The 20,487-nt window shown below is 41.9% G+C and overlaps 1 protein-coding gene across 4 annotated transcripts in view; it reads left to right on the top strand.

Moving 5' to 3' along the window:
- FAM168A (family with sequence similarity 168 member A) overlaps positions 1-20,487 on the top strand; it is a 202,143-nt gene that overhangs the window by 39,947 nt on the left and 141,709 nt on the right. For 2 of the 4 annotated variants that reach the window (XM_049822985.1, XM_049822983.1), the window contains exon 1: positions 13,794-13,890. The exons of the other annotated variants lie outside the window; for them this stretch is intronic. The gene's annotated coding sequence lies outside the window, so the exon portion shown is untranslated. Of the gene's footprint in view, positions 1-13,793; positions 13,891-20,487 lie in introns of those variants that run through there. 4 annotated transcript variants of the gene reach the window in all.

Below are 20,487 nucleotides of genomic sequence, written 5' to 3'. Positions count from 1 at the left end.
TCTCTCTCCCCTCAGGTTGTAGCTTTCTAAGCTGTGCCAGCACAAGCAAAACAGTAATGCTCTGCCAGCACTGCTAACTTCAAATAAAACACGGAGCATATTTAACTTGCATTTGTGCAGAGGCGCTCGTTACAAACACCTCTTTTCTTGCCATAATACTCGTCATAGTTTCTTGAATGCCTGTGGCAGGGGGATGACCAGCTCTGCGGATGATGGGAGCACAGTGGATGCCATTTACTTAGATTCAGCAAGGTTTTCTACATCCTTCTAGCCATACTGGGGAGTGGTGGACTACAAGGTGGGTGGAAAACTGGTTGCAAAGGTCAGTGGTTTGATGTAGCCAGAGGGCTGGTTATGTGTGGCCTCCCTGAGGATTAATAGTGGGACCAACACATTTTAACATCTGTCTCAACAGCTTGGGAGATGGGATAGGATGCACCTTTTGTAAATTAATGGATGGAGCTGAACTGGGAGCGATGCTTGTTGTGATTGTGGGCAGGGCTTCCCATTCAGAAGGTTGTTAACAAGGTAGAGACCAGGACTGATGGAAACCCATAAATCTCAGCAAAGTCCTTTACCTGGGCTGGAATAATCCCATGCAAGAGGTTCCCTGGCACAAGAAGGGCAGTGAAATACTGGAGAAGCCTCCATGGTAGGTGTGAGCTGGAGTGCATGATATAGAAGAGGTGATGAGCTGGGTCTGCTCAATCTGGAGAAGGTGCAGGGGGAATCTTATTGCTGCTGTTATCTTCATTTACCCAAAGGGGAGGTTGCAGGGAAGATGTTGTGTGCTTCTCAGGTGTGTAGTGATAAGAGGCAACAGACACAAGTTTGATTTAGGTTACACAGGGAGGGGGAGGAAAAGCAACCCCAAACTCTGAACTATTGCCTGAGGAAACATGGGAATCCCCATTGGAAAGATTTAGATTAGATAGCACATCTGCCAGGAACAGTTCCAGTATTGTTCTTGCCTTGAAGCTGGGAGTGAGACCATGACTTTTTCTGTTCTGCTTTTCCATAGCCAACCTGTTGGACTTCCATGAAGAAAGTCTCACCTTTTTTTATTACAAAGGTTGAAAGAACCCACCAAAAAAACATCCTGAAGATGCGGTGCATGCCTGTATTATTTGTACTTCTAGAACTGGGCACCCTTTTGCAGTGCATCCATATCTTCTCAGAGGTGGGCACTAGTGTATTCCAAGTCCTAGTTTGTTGGACACGCAAGCCTTGGATTCAGCTTGAAAAGCATCAGGGAAGTATTTGCTACGTATTTTTGCTGCACAGTGAAATACAAATAGCCCTTTTTCGCTCCCTCAAGAAACGTTAAAGTCTATTTGGAGGAATAAAAGTGCAGTGCAACATTTAGTCATAAATTGAAGATTTCCAACACCGTGTTGACTTAAAGCATATGTTAGTGAAACATGTCTCTGCTTTGCAGACAATTTTTGTACTTATGCTGTGGCAAGCACATTTAAAACAAGCACAGAAAATGTGCTTCCGGGAACAATCCAGCGGTGATGGTAGGGTCATTTAGATGACTTAATAGGTCTTTTTTTTTTCCTAGCTATCTGTATTAAATCAATGATTCATATAAATTATGCCAAAGGGAGTTAATTGTTATTGCATGGTATAAAAAGCTGCCAAACTAAGGGCAAAACTTTCATTGCAGTGCATGAAATAAAATGGAGTTATGTTATGATTGCTGAAAGCATAAAATGGCTGAACCTTTCACCCCTACCAAACAGCATGAACTGAAACTGCCGCAATAACAGCAGGAGCGAAGAAATTTTGAAAGCAAAGGTTTGGAAGTTGTGGCACGTTTGGAGGCTTTGGCACATTTGGAGGTTCTCCAGAACACGCCACAAAAATTGAATGTGAAATACCCAGCTCAAGGAGAATACTGTACTTCTCCGTTGGCTAGATCTGCAGAGGAATTTAGGAATTTAACTTCATTGGTTCCGTGGGAGTTGAGCTCCTAAATATCTTTGAGGGATTAGACTGTAGGCTATGTAATATGGTTTATTTCTTATCTCTACAAGAGGGGCACTGCTACTGTCCTCTCTTGCAGCAATGTTATAAAGAAAAATACTTCAGGGTTTGGGTTTTTTTTTTGTGGTCAGATACTGTGAAGATGAGGCTGTGTAGGTATCTTAATTAGATAGCTATGGGCAGAGTAATAGGTTTGGCTCAGAATATGTTCTCCAGGCACATTTTCAGGGCTGTTTGAAGATGAATTGTAGCTTTTCTGAGAGAGGGTACATCAAGGACGCTTGAGCAGAAGATGATAAGCATTGGTGCTAGCCATTGCATGCTGTTTCTTTGGAATATTTCTCACTGTAGTCAGTGGAGAGGAAAAAAAATCCATCACATGTTGCTTAATTTCAATATGCACTTTGCACAAAATCTGACATGGCCCTTTGCTAGGGGAGTTGCATTTTAAATGGAAGTTGCATTTTAAATGGAAGAAGGTAATATAATGAGAAGAAAACGTGAGATTGGAAACACTGGCTATTATGTAAAGGAGAATGGGTAAAAGATACATTTTTAGGAATTGTTTGGAGGAAAGTCTGGGTCTTTTTGTGCAAGGAAAAGTAGTCTTCAAAGTAGGTGCCAGCATGGCAAAAAACAGAGGAGCAGGTGGAAGGAGTAGCGTAGAGAGGGTGTTTAGGGTGGGACAGAGGATGACAACTGGAGTGGAGATGTTGGCATGTCAGAGCTGCTGAGAGCAACCTGGAGTAATTTGGAATGGGTGCATACATTTATTAGAGTTGATGTGGAAGTTTGAGAGTACCATGACACACTAGAAACTTAGGAAATGGCATTACTGAAAATGGGGAAACTCCACACTCTCTTGTTACTAAGTGATTAATAATGGATAATTTCTGGCCTGCTTAGTGACCTGACCTGATTGCAAGAAACAAAATGTGTGGGGTAAGGATTAGAGTGCTATTAGGCATGGTCTTTGCTGTGATTGGCCAGTAGTGGAACAGTAAATGATTAAAGTCTTTTGCAAAAGCTGCTACAGGGCTGGAAGAAAGCTTTTTATTTTTCTCTAATATTGTCAAGAATTTTTTTTGTCCATCTGCAGTATTCAAGAAGGTGAAGTACTTGGAGGGGGGGGGGGGTGTATCCCTTATGATCTCTTTAAGAACTGGTCGATATTGCTCTAAATTTTGGCTAGCTTTTTCACTGGCATTGCTACTGTAGTATCTGTGTGTCTCTGTGTGGCAAAGGGAATCAAGTGATGAAAAATTAAGTCTATGGTGACAGAAATTGCTAATGACTTCCACAGGAAGGAGAGATTGGGACTACTTTAAATAAGTTCTTAATAGACCCTAGTGAAAGAAATGTTGACTTAACTAATTTTTAATTGCTTTTAAGCTTATTTAAAAGGGAGTTTGTTATTGAAAAGATAAGTATTTAACGTCCTTGAAAAATTGTGGTGAACTTTGGAAACACCTTCATGGAAAAGCAGGTACCCACTGTAAAATTATTTTTATTGATACCTGATCTTGTATGAATGGCTCACTTAATTGTGTGCAGTGATGCTGCTTGGAGATGAGTCAACACGTGTATCCTTCAGTTAGAAGACAAAATACCTGATAAATAGTCAATTGTTGTTTTAAGAAATGTCTTGGTTTCAGCTGGAATAGAGTTAATTATCTTCCTAGTAGCTGGTACAGTGCTTTATGGATAAGTAAAAAAAATAAATCACTTTTGTGAATCACTTTTTTGACGAGAGCTTGTTCTCCTAAGACATATGGGACAGCAGAATTTGGTGTAGTTTCTAGAGATAAAAGGGTTGCTAGCAAAATCATTTGGTCAAGACATAGCTTATACCGGTAAAATGATGATTTCATCAATGTAGCTTAGCTGGTTTTTTTTCAAATGGAAATAATCTTTGTCAATACAAGAATCTGAAAATTGATTTTGTTGTCATGTTTTTGTTGTCATGAGGACAGAGGAGAAAAGATCACACCTCTGCCTTGTGTAGCTATATTAGCAGAACATCATGAAGAGATCAAGGTCTACTGTTAACCTGTAATTTTGTTTTGGAGTTTAACTACAAGCTGCTAGTTGGCTTTACAGGGCAGGACAAAGGATGGGTAAAACTATCAGAAGTGGTGAGAGAGGTGTGTGCAGGTCTTGTTCCACTGTTATATCTCACTGTCCTTAAACTGAGTATTCCACCTGACAAATAAATGTCTTATTTTGGAAAGCACGTCTGTCTTTGCTGGAAACATCTGCTTTTCTCCCAAGAGACAAGCTTCCACTGGGAGGCTTCATGCAGCATCCTCTGGGCATGTTAAAGGAGCATCGATGAAAACCAGATTCTAAACCCCAAACAGAGAATGGTTTGGGTTGGAAAAGACCTTCAAAGGTCATCTAGTCCAACCCCCCTGCCATGGGCAGGGACATCTTCCACTAGATCAGGTTGCTAGATCAGGAGATTCCGAGGATGGAGATAGCACCTCCTCTCTGGGCAACCTCTTCCACTGCTGCTTAACCCTTAATATGAACTTGTTTCTACATTGCACCCAGCTGGAATTCCCCTTGCTGCCACACTTCCCTGTTGGGTCACTGTGCTCCTCTAAGAGTCTGGCTCCATCTTCTCTGTAGGTACTTGCAGGCACCAAGGAGGAGCCCCAAAGCCTTCTCTTCTTCAAGCCGAACAACTCCACCTTCTGCAGCCTTTTCTCCTGTGCTTCAGCCACCTGACCATCTCGATGGCCCTCCGTTGGACTTTCTCTTGTATTGGGGACCCCAGTACTGCTGGTTTCCAAGAGCTAGTATTTCACATGAAGCTTCAGAAGTACCAAACTAAGGGGAATAATAACTTCCCATGCCAGTAAAACCCAGGATGTGGTTGGCCTTTTGTGTTGCAAGGGCACACTGATTCACAGGCCAGTTCTTGTCTGCCAGGAGCCCAGGTGCTTTCCTGCAGAGCTGCTCCCCACCACGTGCTCTTGCGTAGGATTATTCTATCCCAGGTGAGGGACTCTGCAATTGCCTTTGCTGCACCTCTGCGAGTTTCCCGTTAGCTCATTTTGTCAGCGTAACAAGATCTCTCCAAACATTAACAATTCCTCTAGTTTATCAGCCACTCCCCTTAATTTGATATGCTTTGTGAACATGCAAAAAATATTTTCTATCCTGTCTACAAAGTTGTTGAGAAAGCTGTTGAGAAGTACTGGTCCTATGATCAGCCCTGAGGGATGCCACATGCAACCAGCCACCAGCTGAACTTTGAGCTATGGAAAACCTCCTTTTCAGTCTGACAGCCCAGCAAATTTTCCATGCACCTTGTAGCCAAATTGGGTAGATTAGAAGGATATAATGGTGGGAGATCATGTGGAAATGGTGCAATGGTGGGAGACCATGTAGAAAACCTTGCTAAAGTCGAGGTAAGTGCCACCCGCTGTGCTCACATCATACGCAGATCTGGTCATCCCCCCTGCCAGAGGCAATCAGGGTGTGATTGCTGTCATCCTTCAAATTTGATATCGAAAAGCCACATTCCTCAGCATCCTTGGATGTGTCCTGTCTGGTCCTGGGGGCTTCTGTGTCCTCGGGTTATTTAATTAGTCCTTAATTTAGTCCTCTGTCCTCCATGGAGGGTAGCACCTGTCTCCCCAAACTCTGCTACTAGACAGTGTATTGAGCCTAGTTATTCTGACAGTTTGGAGATTTAAGAAAAACTCCTTCATAGACAGACTGTATAAATTGAAGTAGATTAGTAAACTAGGCTAGAACATAATGCCATTTGCTATTCTAAATGTAATAAAGTGAAAATCAAGAATGAGTATGTTTGTTTCCAGTGTGCATTTTTCTGGATTACAAAATGTGGCAGATATGGTATATAGCAACAGTTCTTTGTAAACTGGTGTGTTTTAAAGACTGGCCTTAGATGATTTAGTCTTTTTTAAATAGATGTAAATATAAAAGCAAACCAGATCTCACTCTGCTTGTTTAAGTCTCTCTTATCTGCTGATGTGAGTTCAGATTAGAGTGGCTGACTTAAATATCTTGAACCCACCCACCCTGCTGGTGTGACGGCTCCAAGCTCTGCACCTGAATCCTCTCCGGCACTGAAATCCAGAGCTCAACAGCAGCAGGGAACTGAACTGCCCAGGCAAATCACTGCTGATATTTTGGTAGCGATTGTCCTTTTACCAATCTTTGGCTCTAAAAGTAACCCCTCCAGTTTTCCAGTGGATTAGACTTTTTTTTTTTTTAATCAGTAACTGGTCAGTAAGTAAAAATGGGGATGGGATTTGCTGCTTTTCCTAATCTCGCTCTGCCCTTCTAGCCTTGATATGGCATCCTTCAAGCAGGAAAGTAGTTCTAACAATGTAGTGGAAGAAATGATGTAAAAGGAAGGTGTGGCCAGGGGTGATACTCAGCAGACGAATACCGACATTAGTCACTTGTCTTTCTTGCAAGCCGAGACAACAGGATGTTCCTGGAGGAAGGATGATGCCCAACTTTGCCAGTTTTAATGACTTCCGCACTTTTCTTGCATCTCTAGTTCACATTTGTATCCTGTACGTAAAAAAAAAAAAAAAAAGGTGGCTCTGTGTAAGATTTAATACTCTTAAGTTTAAAGAACCCTTTAATTTTAGAAACTCATTGCACGCCTTGAGATGTTGAGTCGTCGCCTATCTTGACATGGAGTTTTCATGGATGTGTTCAAAGTTTCTAGTGAAGCATGTGTGTGTGTTCCTGTGCTGGCTGGGGAGCTTGCTGCTTCCAGTCCCTTTTCACCCTCTTCCTTCAAGAGTTCTTTCCCTTCCAGACTTTCCAAAGTCATCGCTGGTGATCCCCAACCTGCTCCCACCAGTTGGACAGGACAAGTGCCAGGCATGGGTCTTTGCTTGCCCAGCTCTTGGCAGGAGCAAGCTCAGGAGATACGAGCAGTCCTGGTAGCCTTTCTCTCCTGAGCACCACCGACGTGCTGTGGCATTTGGGGAGACCAGGGGTGAATTTCTGCTCGTGGTGTCCTTTTCGCTCCATGCAAATTCCCTTGGCTGCGTCTTGTATTTTCTTTCTTCAGGGTGAAGCATTTTTCTTGGGAGTTTCACTCCTCCTCTGCTGCCTGTTCCCATTGCTGGGCTCCCTTAACTGTGCTGGTACAACTATCTGAGGAGGCCATATGGTGAACCAGATCAGTGAACAGCAAAAAAGGTTATTTTTAACCCAGATCAGTTCACTAATCTGGTTCACTGTACAGCTCCGTAGCAGTCGTGTTGGTACAAAGGCAACTGGCAATTTTTGAGGGGAGGGAAGACGGGAAGGCGCTTCCAGCCAGTAATATCCCTGCGGTTTCCTGCCATGTTTTCTGCCTTCCAAAATTATTTCTTTCCAGGCGTTTATTTCCTGCTAGGTATTTTCACAGATGTTTTGGCTTCCAATTCCTCCAGGTGGATCTCATCTGATATTTTTTTTGCCAATACCTTTGGTTTCTCAGGGCTTGTTTTTGGTTTGTTTTTTTTTAATGTGCCCTGAGAACTGAACTCAACTCTGATCTGTATAATCTGTGTATATTCATTAACATTTTGCCCTATCCTTCCTTAATTTAGATACCAAATGTGTTAGGCTGTATGACAAATGTCTGTGGTATCCTGTCTATGGTATCTCCTTGCTCCCAACCCAATACCACACCCTTCATTATTGCCTTTAAGTTCTAGTCCTTTACTTGTATTCACTGTGTAAGTAAAGGTGTCTGAATTAACTTTCAGCATAAAACACTGTCAGTGCTTTTCCTAATGTCCAAATAGATTGTCTGTCATGTTCTCATTAATCCCTCTTTTGTAATGCTGTGAAGGCTTGTGTTAGAGTGTTTTTCTTAGATTTTATTTTTTTTTTAAATAGATGTAAAGGTCAAACTGAGGCTGCTATCGCTGAAAGGTTTATTTTTATTTTTAAGATGATGGCTGCATATAATTTTTTAATAGTGAAACTTTCTGAAGGTTGAGCATTGTCAATAGTGCAGTAAATCGTTTCAATTAATGCTAATCTTAGATAATTAAATTGTTTTCTTTTGACTACAAAGTCATCTGTGACTTACAAACCTCTAAGTGTCTTGTAATACATAAATTGCGCAAGTGAGAATAACTAATCCAGAATCAATACTTAAAGAACCGGTTTTGAAAAATTGATGAAAACGGGAGGTGAATAACTTCAAAATCTACTTTTGAAGAATTTTTCCTGGTGGAATTAGAAATGTGTTTCAAACAAGTACAAGCCTGATGTACGAGGCTATGCACACTCAATGTCAGCCCCCCCTGCTGCCCCAAAGGATGTTTATTCTGTAATCTCAGTCAATTTAATTTTATTTATTGGAGCCTGGAAGATCCCTTCCCATATTGCTGGGTTTGGATACTCAGAGGGTTAAACAAAAAATGTTGTGGAATAGGATTTAAAGGAAGGTGCCTGGCTCCAGTCAAGCATCATTAAACCTTGCCCTGTTGGATTTTAGATCCTAATGTTTTTCTCTTCCTTCAAAAATCCCGGTCTTGGTGAGTGTCCGGATGGATGACCATGCAATTCAAGGGACTCAAGCGGTATGGAAGGTTTTTGAGATGGAAAATTGGCTCATGAGGAAAGTTTGGCAGTGTTGTCCAACTGAATAAAGTTATTTTCTCAGTGGAGAATGCTGTATTTTTGCTCTTCAGCATGTCAGACACTTAGTGAATGTTTTTATTTTCATTTGATAAGTAGTTGTGGAGTGTATTTTTAAATGAATTATCCTAACACTATTTTATCATAACAATCTGCAATCTACCAAGGCAGGTTTTTTAATCACCATGTTCTAATTAATTCTTAATCTATTTTATAATCCATGTACCCAACTCCTACCACTGGAGTCCAGTTTTACAGAAAGAAGAACGAAAGTAATGGATAAAAAGGGAGAATTGCAGAAGAATAATTGTAATAAGATCATTGTGAAGGTGTAGGTACTAAAACAAAAGCAGCAAACTAAATTTTGGTCATAGGAGGGGAGGATAGAATTAAAATGAAAAATATTGTATCACTGCTTGAAATACCACATGTAATTGATGAATATATTAGGGAACAAGTTTTCTTACTAAGTAGTGGCGGTAATCTTAAAAGGAAATGTTAAGGGATTTAAACTTTTTCACACCAAGAAGAAAGTGGGAGGGGTGGGAGGACTTCATTATGGACTAGGCTGCAGGAACCCTGTTAAGTTTCTTTGCTCAACTTGATAGAGGTAAACTGCTTTAAAAACCAGAGCACATAATCGAATAATTAGGAAATTAGAAGTTAATGGGAAGCTTGCACAAAACATATTCTACATGAATTAATGAATTTATTCAGCAAGTTGGGGCAACTTTGGCTCCAGAAAAGGAGTTGACAAGGATTGGTAGGAAGTCAAGTGTAGTAAGCGGGAGCTGGAAGAGTCTCGACTCTCAACCAAGATGGTTTTCCACTTGCAGTTGCAAAAATCTGCTGTACAAGCAAAGAAGGCAAAAATCTGTGAGGACTGAAGAGAGAAGGTTTAGCAACATTCCATATCTCTAAAAAACCCAAACAGGACAAACCCCTCACCACCAAGAAGCAAGCACCTCCCAAACTCAATAAGGCATCCAAGTGTCTTCTTCATACATCTCAGCTGGTCAAAGTACCTTCTTCAGACATCTCAGCTGTTCGTGGCTGGCAGTGCCTCTGCCCATAGAGGGGGGTGCCTGGTCGGTGAGTGGATGAGGACGGTTCCAGCATCTCTTCCAGACCCTCTAATATCCAGATCATAGCTTTAAAATAAAAGGATCAATAATATTGGCCAAGCATAAAAGACTTTTCTAGCTAGTGAATATTTCTCCTTTTCTTCTTTCCGTATTTCATTTCAGGAAAAACTGTGTAGTTTTTTCAGGCAGTCCTACCTATGGTAACATTGTCAGCCCAATAACTGGGGGAGCTGATGCTCTGCCTTTGCTAAAGGAGGTGGATTCCAGCTTTGCATCAGTGTTTGCCTTGCCTGAGCTTGCCAGTGAGAGATCAGCATTTGGCTTTCCGTGGTACCACCGGATGATGATGATACGTCCATCAGCTCTGAAACTGAGCCTGCAAGAGACTGCTGGGGTGGCAGGAGTGGGAAAAGACAACCTGCATCTTTTGGGGAAGGCAGGGTTGTTTCTTCTGTATTTTTGAAGTCTTTGCTCCCCACTCTCTTGTCTTTCTCTGCTCTTTTAACAGATGGAGCAATGAGCCTGGTTAAACTTGGAGACAACCAGGAAAAAAATAATATTATCATTGAGATAATAACTGAGAAGGAGAGCTGCCTTCTTCCCTAATGCTCTTCCCCAAGGAAGCAGTAATTTTATTTACTTGATAGGCACTTGTGTGCTGGACAACTGCTCCTTTTGATTTCTAGATGCTTCATGTGAAAGCTCCAGCTAGCTCGTCAGGGAGTGACACATAGTTTCTTCAGGTGTGTACTGACGGACTTAACATTTTGCCCAGCATTTTTAGATGGGTATTAAAAATGCCATGTTACAATTCAAATGTCCACCCTTGATATGCTGTATGCCTGCTGGTCTTCAGCACTAAAATGATGTTATTCCCTTGGCTTGCTTTTTTTTGTTGTTAATCTACAGAGAGGCAAGCTTTTCTCCGCCCTTTCTACACAAGAGGCTGAGGTTTCTCCAACTGATGCTCCTGTCCCACTGATTTCAAGAGGAGCAACATTTGCTGGTAGAGCTGCACTGGCGTGCTGAACAGGGGGGCTTAATCCGAGATCACACTCTTGATGAACATGGTTGTGCCAGAAGAACTTCCCAACGTTGTGCTATTTCCCTAAATTTTCCAAATTAATACCTCCTCACATGTCATGTTTTCCCTCTTTAAAATATATTTTGTTTTCTCATTCTCTAATGAATGTCTTTGTACTTTTACTCGAAGGCCTTAATTGGGACTGACTACGTTTCTGCAGATATGTCTAAATTTTGCATGTGTATGGCATTGCTGTGGTTAGAGAACACGGCAGTCCAGGACTCCAGCTGAAGAGGGGTGGGCGATGGGGTACAGCACGAAGCAAGAGAGCATGGTGAGGAATCTGACACAGCTTCAATTACATTTACGTCTTGCACCTTCTCACACACTCAAGTTAAGTGAAGATCCATGTGTAACTAGATTTCTTTTGTGTTTGTACTCATTTGAATGATTTCTCTTAAATTCTGACCATTTATGACTGGTTTTTGAATGGTGACTGAGGGCAGTGATGTGTGTGTGTGTGTGTGTAGGCATTTGGATAACCTCCATCTCCATGCAGCTCATCACAGCTTCTCTCTGCAGTAGCAGCATCCAGTTATTATGATCCTAATCGTTTTGACTTCTGGTCAAGAAAAAACAGAAAAGGGACCAAAAAAACCCCCGAAAAAGGGTGATTCTGCTCAGTGTCTGCGTGGCAGCACAATACAAGAAGGTATTGATGCTGTTGCAGCTAAAGAAAGATCCCACCGACAAGGTTAATGGGAGGTGGGTACAGTACTTCTCTCTGTCTCTTTAGCAGCTAGAGACGAACAAAAAGGTGAACTTTCTGATAATCCCGCAGCATTAAAGGTTGCTGCAATACTGTCCTCCTGCTAAATCGAGGGGGAGCCTGGAAACCCTCATGTATTCAGCACACGCAGCAGTGTTGGACACGTCTGGGGAACCTTTAGTATTTGCTAAGCAGAGCTTAATGACTTCCTTGGCCATACAAGTGTAAAGATGTAAAAATGTTCCAAAACTTGGACTTGAAGCAAATTTAGCTATCGAACCAGCTCTGCTAAATGAAATAGTAATGGCAAAGGCATCGAGATTCGAGGTGTAAAAGCAGTGGAAGGAATGATTGTTGATCCCATGGTTGATGCTGAGCCTAGCATAGCTGGCAAGGCGTGCTTTTCACAAAATTGCTAAAGGGTGGAGGAAGACTTGGGGGAGGTGGTTTTCTCCCCCATTTGCTTGGACCCAGATTATTTTCTGCTTCTTTCTTGCCACAAAAGGAGTCATTTGTTTAATTTTACAAAATGTTACTGAAGCTGTTGGAACTGAAACTGCAGCCCACGTCTTCTTGATAAATGACTGTGTGTATTCCTGGAAGGAAGTTAAAATGGGGCTGTGTTATATTTGGTACCTCCCGAAGCACTGAGGCTACTTTGAGTACAGAATGTGCTCAAAGAGACTAATTTGCCACTGCAGAGCTTGATGTGATGAGATTTGTCAAGTCGTCGTTTCTGCTGGAATTCACTTATGCTTTTCTCTCTCTCCTCAAGATGTTTGCTTATATATTTAGAGTTGTTATGTCTTTGAACTGGGGGGCCATAAAGGCAAGTTAAAAAGCCTAAACCCAGGATTAAATTCCAAGCAACGAATATGCGTACTATAAGGTGGAAATACAGAAGTCAAGCACCCATACAACAGGTGGAAATATTACTGAGCCCTTTCCCTGAGTGTGCTCATGCTCTTGGTAACTACAGTGTTGGGATTATCTGGATGTTTGAGCATCAGCAGTGTGGATTTTGACTTCTTTCCAATGATGCCATCTCAGATGGTATGGTGGTGGTTTCCTGCAGTAGGCGATTCTGGGAACTTCAGTAAAAATGAAGACTTTTTTTTTTTTTTTTTTCTCCTGTTCTTTTCCAATTTCATGCTGTTTCCTTTGCTGGGCTTGAAGGGCCTCTTCGTGTAATACTGCAGGGAAAGGTGGGAAGGATCGGCACTCCCAAAGAAACTCTCTGTTATTTTACAGGATGCAATGTTTTCTGCATCCTGTTTTCTCCCTGAGAGTGTTTTTTGAGTGAATGTAAACTAATACTGCATCAGTGGTTAGAAGTAATGAAAAAATATTTAATGTAAACCTTTTGGTACTGGGTTAATTAAAATAAACAACTGTTAGAAGGAGCACTGGTCCTGGTTTGTGAACAGTAGGTTTTCTGTTCCTCTGTATAATGCATAAAGCATGTGGAGCTGCTTGAGAGCTTTTTTTGTGTGCTGTACTTTAATTTGAGGTATTTCGTTTTCAGTTGTCTGAGCTTTTGTGTCAGCTGGGAAGGGAGGGCGTAGGAGTAATGTGTAAAACTTTATTTGGCCTGTTCAGTCCCAAATCCTGACAAATAGCTGGTTAACAAGTATTTAAATGAAAGCTTGAACTTTCTTTTCTCCCTTTTGAAAGCTGAGAAGATCCTAGTTCTGATTTTATCCGCTCCTGATGCTGTTTGTTTCTAGTTTCTATGCAATTTTTCAGCAGAGCGTAGGCAAAGTATAGTTGATGTAGGCTTTGTGCGAGACGCCCCATGTGAGTATTCCACCCAAAGTCATTGAGCTGTAGTGTATAGCTGCAGAAAGATTTCATGTCTTGATCTGAAGGTGCAAATGTTGAATTTCTGCTGTCTTTCTCCCTATACCTGTGGTGACGGAAAAATGTATCTTTGGTATTTTTAGGGGAAGGCAAGTTGAGGTATTTATTTGTAGGAGAGGTGCAGTAAATATGCATATCTATTTGTTTAATGACAGCAGGTACGAAACATGAGTGGTAGATCATTTACATTACGCTGTCTTTTTTGCAACTGATGGTCTTTCAGCTGGCTCCCATATCCCTTCTCTCTCCTTCTCTTATCCTGCATCTCCATCGCTCCTCCTTTTTTGACTGCATTTCTTACCTGTACCCACTTCCCCTTTTGCTCTGGTGTAGAAAACGACCACTCTTTGCTAGAAAGAGCCGTGTTTTCTGTCTGACAGGTTTGCCCGCAGAGCCTCACGGGTCTCTCTCTTTCTCTCTGTTGGTTGCTGCTGCAGAGCTGTGGAATGCTGTGAAGACTCACTGCCCTGCAGCCGTAGGCAGACTCCTCTCCGGATTATCTCCTTCTGAAGGAAGCTCGTATCCAAGAGGTATCAATTCATGTTTTACACGTACCCTTCAATTGTAGCGCTTGAGTTTAGATACTCCTCCAAACACCTTTTTCCCTACTCCATCCACAGACAGAAAAGCTTTTGATGCCGTGGAGATTGCAAATACTGATTAGAAGGTGTTGGTGTTTGGTATGGGTTGGACCCTTGTTTATATTAAATGAACTTTGGTGCAGAATTGTGTCACATTTTAAACTAAGCAATAATTTCTGACTTAAGAAATGCATAAGCTGAAACTCTGGCAACACTCTATGTAGCATATTTTATTGTGTTGATTTATAAAGTTAATAAACCTAAGGTAATCAGCAGACTGGAGTAGAACACATAGTAGGTATGTGCTGGTCCTATAAAGAATTGTGAGAGTTAGGGGTTTTTTAGCATTTATTAGTCTTAATATATTCTTAGTAAATAATTTATTTTTGTTTGATATTAAAAAGAAGGCAAAAAGTACTGCTTGTGTTCACTAGCTGTATCACTGTATTTTTGTATCACAAAATCACTGGGTTGGCAAAGGCATGATTCCTGGTATAAATTCCTGTCATTTGCCTGTAGACAGGCAAATTATTTTCTAATAGTTTATTTGCAGTCTTTCATAAAAGAAAACTAGAAACATTTTTTTAAAATACAAACTTTGCAGTGTAATGTGGTCTGTAAATTGGTTGGAGCAGGTTCTATTGTAACTACTTATTTTTGTATATGGTGCCTAGCATTATGAGAGCTGAACAGGTCAAGCCCTCTAAGCATTTATATATAAAAAAATCAAATATGTTTTAATAGTGGTATAATGTGATATACAGCTAGCTATTAAATATGAACATACCACTTGAGGAAATCCCTGTGCTGCACACGGTTATGGGCTGGAAAATATGCTGGGCAAATGTCTGTACGCCTGCCCTGTGCTTAAATTTTCCCCTAGATATTCACACTTGGTTGTTGCTGCAGAGAAGACACTGGGATAGCTGAAGTGTCAGGCTGACCCAATCCAGCTGTTCTTGTGAAGGATTATGGAAAAAACAGGGTTGACTTTTTTTTTCTCCCCTTTTATATGTTTTGCTGCTTGCCTAGTAACATGAACTTTAAATGTCAGCTGCCAGGATACTCACTGAGTGTTCTGCTCCCACTCAAGTCAGATTTGCTGAAAACCAGATGCAGGCAGACAACAACAGTGCTGATGGGTACTCTCTGCTCTTGGATCCACTGCACTGCACTGGGATCGAACACTTAAGCTTGCTGTGACCCTTACCCTTCCAATATTTTAGCACACAGAAGTGCTCCAGCCCTTCTTTGGAAGAATCCTGCCCTGATTAGATAGGTGCCTGTTTTTTGGGTATGGACGAAATCAGGCTCTTGTTTCTTCCTCATCCCATCCTCATCAACTCAACTCATCTATTGTGGGATGGGACAGAAAGTGCCAAGTATTTCAGAAAAGCTTTGCTTCCTCCTTGCTTGTGCCAATCTTGAAGTAACAATGATGGGCTCCTTTCCATCTCTCTCTTCCCCTTTTCGTTGAATATCATGCTAGAAAAAAGGATAAAGAAAAAAAAAAAAGGACTTTGATGCTGCTCCTGTCCCCTTTTTCTGCATACTGCTCCCCATATCTCCAAGTCAAAGCAACAGCAGGAGACACAGTTGAGGCTATGCTGCTTTCTCTAGGCCTGAGAAACAGAGGTGCAGGGCTGCAGAAGGGAGAGAGGCAAAGCCAAGGGTGTGCATTTGATGGGTTGTGAGGTAGAGAGAAAGCAGAGATTGTGGGTGGGTTGCTCAGACTGGAGAAGTGGGACAGGCACTGATGGGAGGTCTAGAAGACAAGATGTTTTTTCAAATGAGAGTATGTTGTGAAGTGTTGGCTTTGCATCAGAAAGAGAGCTTCTGGTCCATGGGGCTCCTGGTCCAATTCATCTTCAGATTAAGAAACTTAAGTTTAAGCTTTGTGTGTGCTAGATGTCTGAGCTCCCAGTCCGGTCCCTGGAGATTTTGAGAGTGGAATTCATGGAGCCTTGGGAGATTTGGCTGACTAGCTACTAGTTGTCCTCTTCAAGCTGATTGGGGTTGCTCTCAAAGCCGTGACTGCCCTGCTTGGGATCTCTACCAGCCACTTCAGACATTTATTTTTCAGGTGTCTTTATCTTGGCTTGAAACTCCTGCTTTTAGGCTCATGATGGTAAACAGTGTTCAGAAATCAAAAGGCAAAAGAAATTTTGTTAAACGCTTGAATGTGTGTGTGCCCAACCTCTTAACTTGGTTTACTTAGGTAATTTCCTGCTTGGGAAGTACTGCACTCCCCCAGATCCAAAGTGGAACTCCAGCAATTAAATAGTTAATGTGTGTGTGTGTGTGTGTGTGTGTGTAAAATTCATGTGTATCTAAAAATACCTCTCTTATCTGTGTAATGGTTTGGTTTGATGTAAATATTTTTAAATGTGCTTTTACATTAGGCTGGTTTTTATATACTGTGTGTGAGTGGAATTTGGTGTACGGTTAACTGGGCCTGGACTTTATGTATTTGCTCCATTCACCTCAACTCATACGGAAAATTCCTGATCTCTAGTCTCCTGACCATTTATGCCAGTTTGGTGGGGTTCATTTGGTGGTCTTCACTGGGCTGGGAATGCACCAAATCCAGAGATGAAGTGAAGCATCTTGCCAGCGGGTGATGGATATTTCTCTATTGGGGCATGGGTACCTCACTTAGCGAGTTTTAGTGCATGAGCAAATCCTTTGTTCACAGATCTTAAGTTTTCTTGAATTGTCAGCTCTGTTTTGGAGAATAAATTCCCTTTCAGAGAACATATGATATGGAAGGTGACTTCTGTCAAGCTGAGTTACGTACTGTGTCCGGCTCTGGGGTCCTCAGCACAGGAGAGACAGGGACCTGTTGGAGCGGGTCCAGAGGAGGGACACGAAAACGATCAGAGGGCTGGAACACCTCTGCTGTGAGGACAGGCTGAGAGAGTTGGGGTTGTTCAGCCTGGAGAAGAGAAGGCACCGGGGAGACCTTATAGCAGCCTTCCAGTACTTAAAGGGGGCTTCTAAGAAAGACAGAGACTTTTCACCAAGACCTGTAATGACAGGACAAAGTGCAGTGGTTTTAAACTGAAGGAGAGTAGGTTTAGACTGGACATAGGAGAAGTGTTTTATGATGGTGGTGAGACACTGGCACAGGTTACCCAGAGAAGCTGTGGCTGCCCCATCCCTGGCAGTGTTCAAGGCCAGGTTGGATGGGGCTTTGAGCAACCCGGTCTAGTGGAAGGTGTCCCTGGCCATGGCAGGGGGGTTGGAACGAGATGGTGTTTGAAGGGCCCTTCCAACCCAAACCATTCTGTGATTCTATGTAGGTCCTAAGTTCCTATGAGACATCATATAATTGTTTAAGAGTGAAAGGAGATCCCTGTCCCTTGTTCCTGCTGGAATCTAATGACGGCGATACCAAAGACAGTGGTTCATGTTCCCTTCTTTCCTTTGGGTCATGTTTAGAGGAGGGAAATATGTCATATTCGAACATTAACAATGTTTTAAAAAGTGGCCTTCTATCTAGTCTCGACATTTTGTAGGTTTTTGGCGTGTTTATTTCCATGTGCTCCATGACACAGCTGTGTCTATGAACATGTGTCTGAGTTCGGAGCACACTGCTCATCTGCACAACTTGGTGTGACTGTATCTACACTGCAGTAGTGTGTAAGTAGATGGAGCGTAAACTGGGGCTCGGGAATATTGCCTGTTGCTTCAGGGCTCTTCAGTTTGGAGATATTTCAGTCTTATGTTCTAACAGCTGAAGAGAGTAGCTGGCGAGAGAAGGGCTGAGCCTCTTAGCTTGAGGTTACTGGTTCTCTGATCAGGTGGTGGGCTTGAGGGAAGAAAAAGCTTACTGTTGTCTATGGGGTGTATCAGTTTGGTTATGAGAGCAGGCCAGAGGACTGGTGTTTTCCACCATATCACATCACCAAATCTGTGCTGAGTGTGTGACATGCTTGGGCATTTCCTAAGGATTCTTTTACAGTGAGCGGGAACGGCTGCCTTAAGAGCAGAACCCTCCAACGTGTTCCTTCTGCTCTTGTTGCTTTTGGTTTTGCCCAGCAACATCTTGCCTTGTATTGGAAGAAACAGGAATGTGGACACTTTTGGTAGAGAATGTAGGTACTCTTTTTTCTCTTAAGCTGTATCTCCTTGATCTCTACACACAGTCTGACAGTCATGGAGCAGCAAGGCGCTCTTAAATGTATCTCAGCTGAGACAGTATCAAGTCCCATAGGGTGTTGGATTTTGGTTGGATTCCCTTTCTTCCCTCTCTCCGCTGCCAGTCACAAATATTATAGGGTTTGGAAGGATTTGAGATCTATAATTACTTTGCCCATCCTTGCTTTGTGGGAATTTTCACTTCCTGAGAAGTTTTTTATTCCTTTGTGAACACTATTGCAAGGCTGGATGTGTCAGTGAAAGAACCCCTGCTCTGTGATGTACCTAAATACGCTGTAACACATCACATAGGGAAACTTGTTCCCTGCATAAGGTGATGAATTTATAAAGATTAATGACCCAGCATTTCATCCGAAGTAGCGTTCTTGCAAATGTTTCTCTTAGTCAGGTCTAATCCCTTAAAAAACCCTCTCTTGTGATGTTTTTGCCTCAGTATATCATGGCAATCAGAGTCACGGGCTAATCATGCACACATGACCTGTGACTGCAGGTCCCCAAGCTGGGCTGTGTCACTTCCCACCATACCCACTGCAGCTCTCTGGATGAAACCTGCGGCATCCTTTGGCTGTCTGTGGTGCGTGATGGATGCTGCGGCACAGGGATGCATTGTAATTAAGTGTCAGTATAGGAACATCAGCCTGAACATCCCACGATGATTAGTTTGGGGCGTAGAGAAACTATTTTATTGACAAAGCAGCTTTGTGATTCTTTATGGCTGAATACTGCTGACATACAGTAATTGTTAGAGGAGTAAGACATCATTAGAAAGATGACATTTCCCATAACAAGGAAAAAAAAAAATCAACTGTCAAAAACTGATTTAAAAACAAAGGAAGGTTTTAATAAGATTTATGGACATAAGCAGTAAAGAAGATCTCTGACACCAGACTTTTCAGTATGCTCTGGACTGACTTTCTACTTTTGATCTATAAGCTTATGTGTCATATTAAAGTGTGCTGTAGATATTGCCCTGAGGTATGTGGAGAGTGCACCAAAATACTTTTTGTCTGTCTAGTCAGCCAGAAAGACGCAGTCAGGGTCTTTTTTTTTCTCTGAGTTGAGGATGTGAGTCGTATCTACATCTCTTCTTAAAAAAATATGTACATATCTTGAAAGCTTTGTGGCCTTGACTTCTTTTTAGACTGAGGTTTACCATGTGGGTATTTTTGTGTAGCCCTGTGGTAGCTGCTTCTCTTAGAGGCCAGACTGACGTCCAGCAGACTTGCAAAGTGAAAGTCCGAATTGGCCACTGTACAGAGATCAAAATGGATTTCAGAAACAACAGAAAAATGGAGATCTGTGTTTCCTGACGAGGGAAGAAACAAAACCCTAATGAGAACTCTTCAAATGATGCATTGAAATGAGTGCAGCATGCTACAGAGAAGCTGCTGAAGGGCCAAGCCAAGTGGGTGATAGTAGGAGGTCTACTTGAGGTCCAATTTTTTATTCATGCCGAAGAGGTGCAATAGCACACTCAGGTCTTGCAGTCTCTGTGGCTGAGGTGAGATTATAGGGAAACATCCAGTATGTTCCCTACACCTTTCTGTAGCACCTTCCTGCTGTGTTTGCTCCACATTTCTGCTCTCACAAAAGCCATGCTGGAAGCAGTGGCCTTTCTTTTAGATGTATAATTTACCACCTCTTCCCGGTGTGCCAGCCTTGTTTGTATTGATAAATGAATGTTCTCTGTGTACAGCCTGCAGATAATTCTGCTTGTTGAGTACAATGCTGCTAAATATACCTGTTTCTGATTAAGTGCATTTGAATTTGTGAGTTTGGTTAATAAGCTACACCTTTCAAAGATTCTTTTGTTAACTCATAAAAGCTGCGTGTTCTGATTTATAGTGCCAAAAGGGGTAAACTGACATTAAAAGCATTAATTAGTCTTGGTCGACTGCACAAAGAATAGAGTTGGTGTGAGCCAGCTTTTGATTTAGCCCTTTGTGGGCCTTTGATTTTTGCCTAAGCTTGTTAAAGGGTCTGTATCTCTGGCTTTTTTGTGCTAGATTGTGTAATTAGAGTTTAGTGTGAAATACAGAGACTGGGCTTGAAGAGCAAGAGCCCTGTACAATTATAAGCAATAAACTTGTAAAGCAATTGGCCAGAACTTTACGTATATTTTAATAGAGAAATGTTCTTCTTAACATGTGGATGTGATAACTTAGTATTGTTAGATTTGCAGTAACCATATCCAGAGGATTTGTTGTAAGCTGTGGGCACCGCTGGTAAACCTCAGAAAGGATATATTCTCAAGAGCCTTGGATTTGCCCGTTGTGCAGTACTTCAGCAGCGTATGAATGTAATGGAAGTTTTGTAAACTGCATCGCAAGTAGCACTGATGTTTTTTCTTTTCCCCTACACTTCACCCATTTCGTACAGGCTAAG

The sequence above is a fragment of the Accipiter gentilis genome, chromosome 19, assembly GCF_929443795.1.
Source record: "Accipiter gentilis chromosome 19, bAccGen1.1, whole genome shotgun sequence".
NCBI lineage: Eukaryota > Metazoa > Chordata > Aves > Accipitriformes > Accipitridae > Astur > Astur gentilis.
Note: the sequence above shows the minus strand (reverse complement) of the source record. Positions and strands in the feature narration are given on the sequence as shown.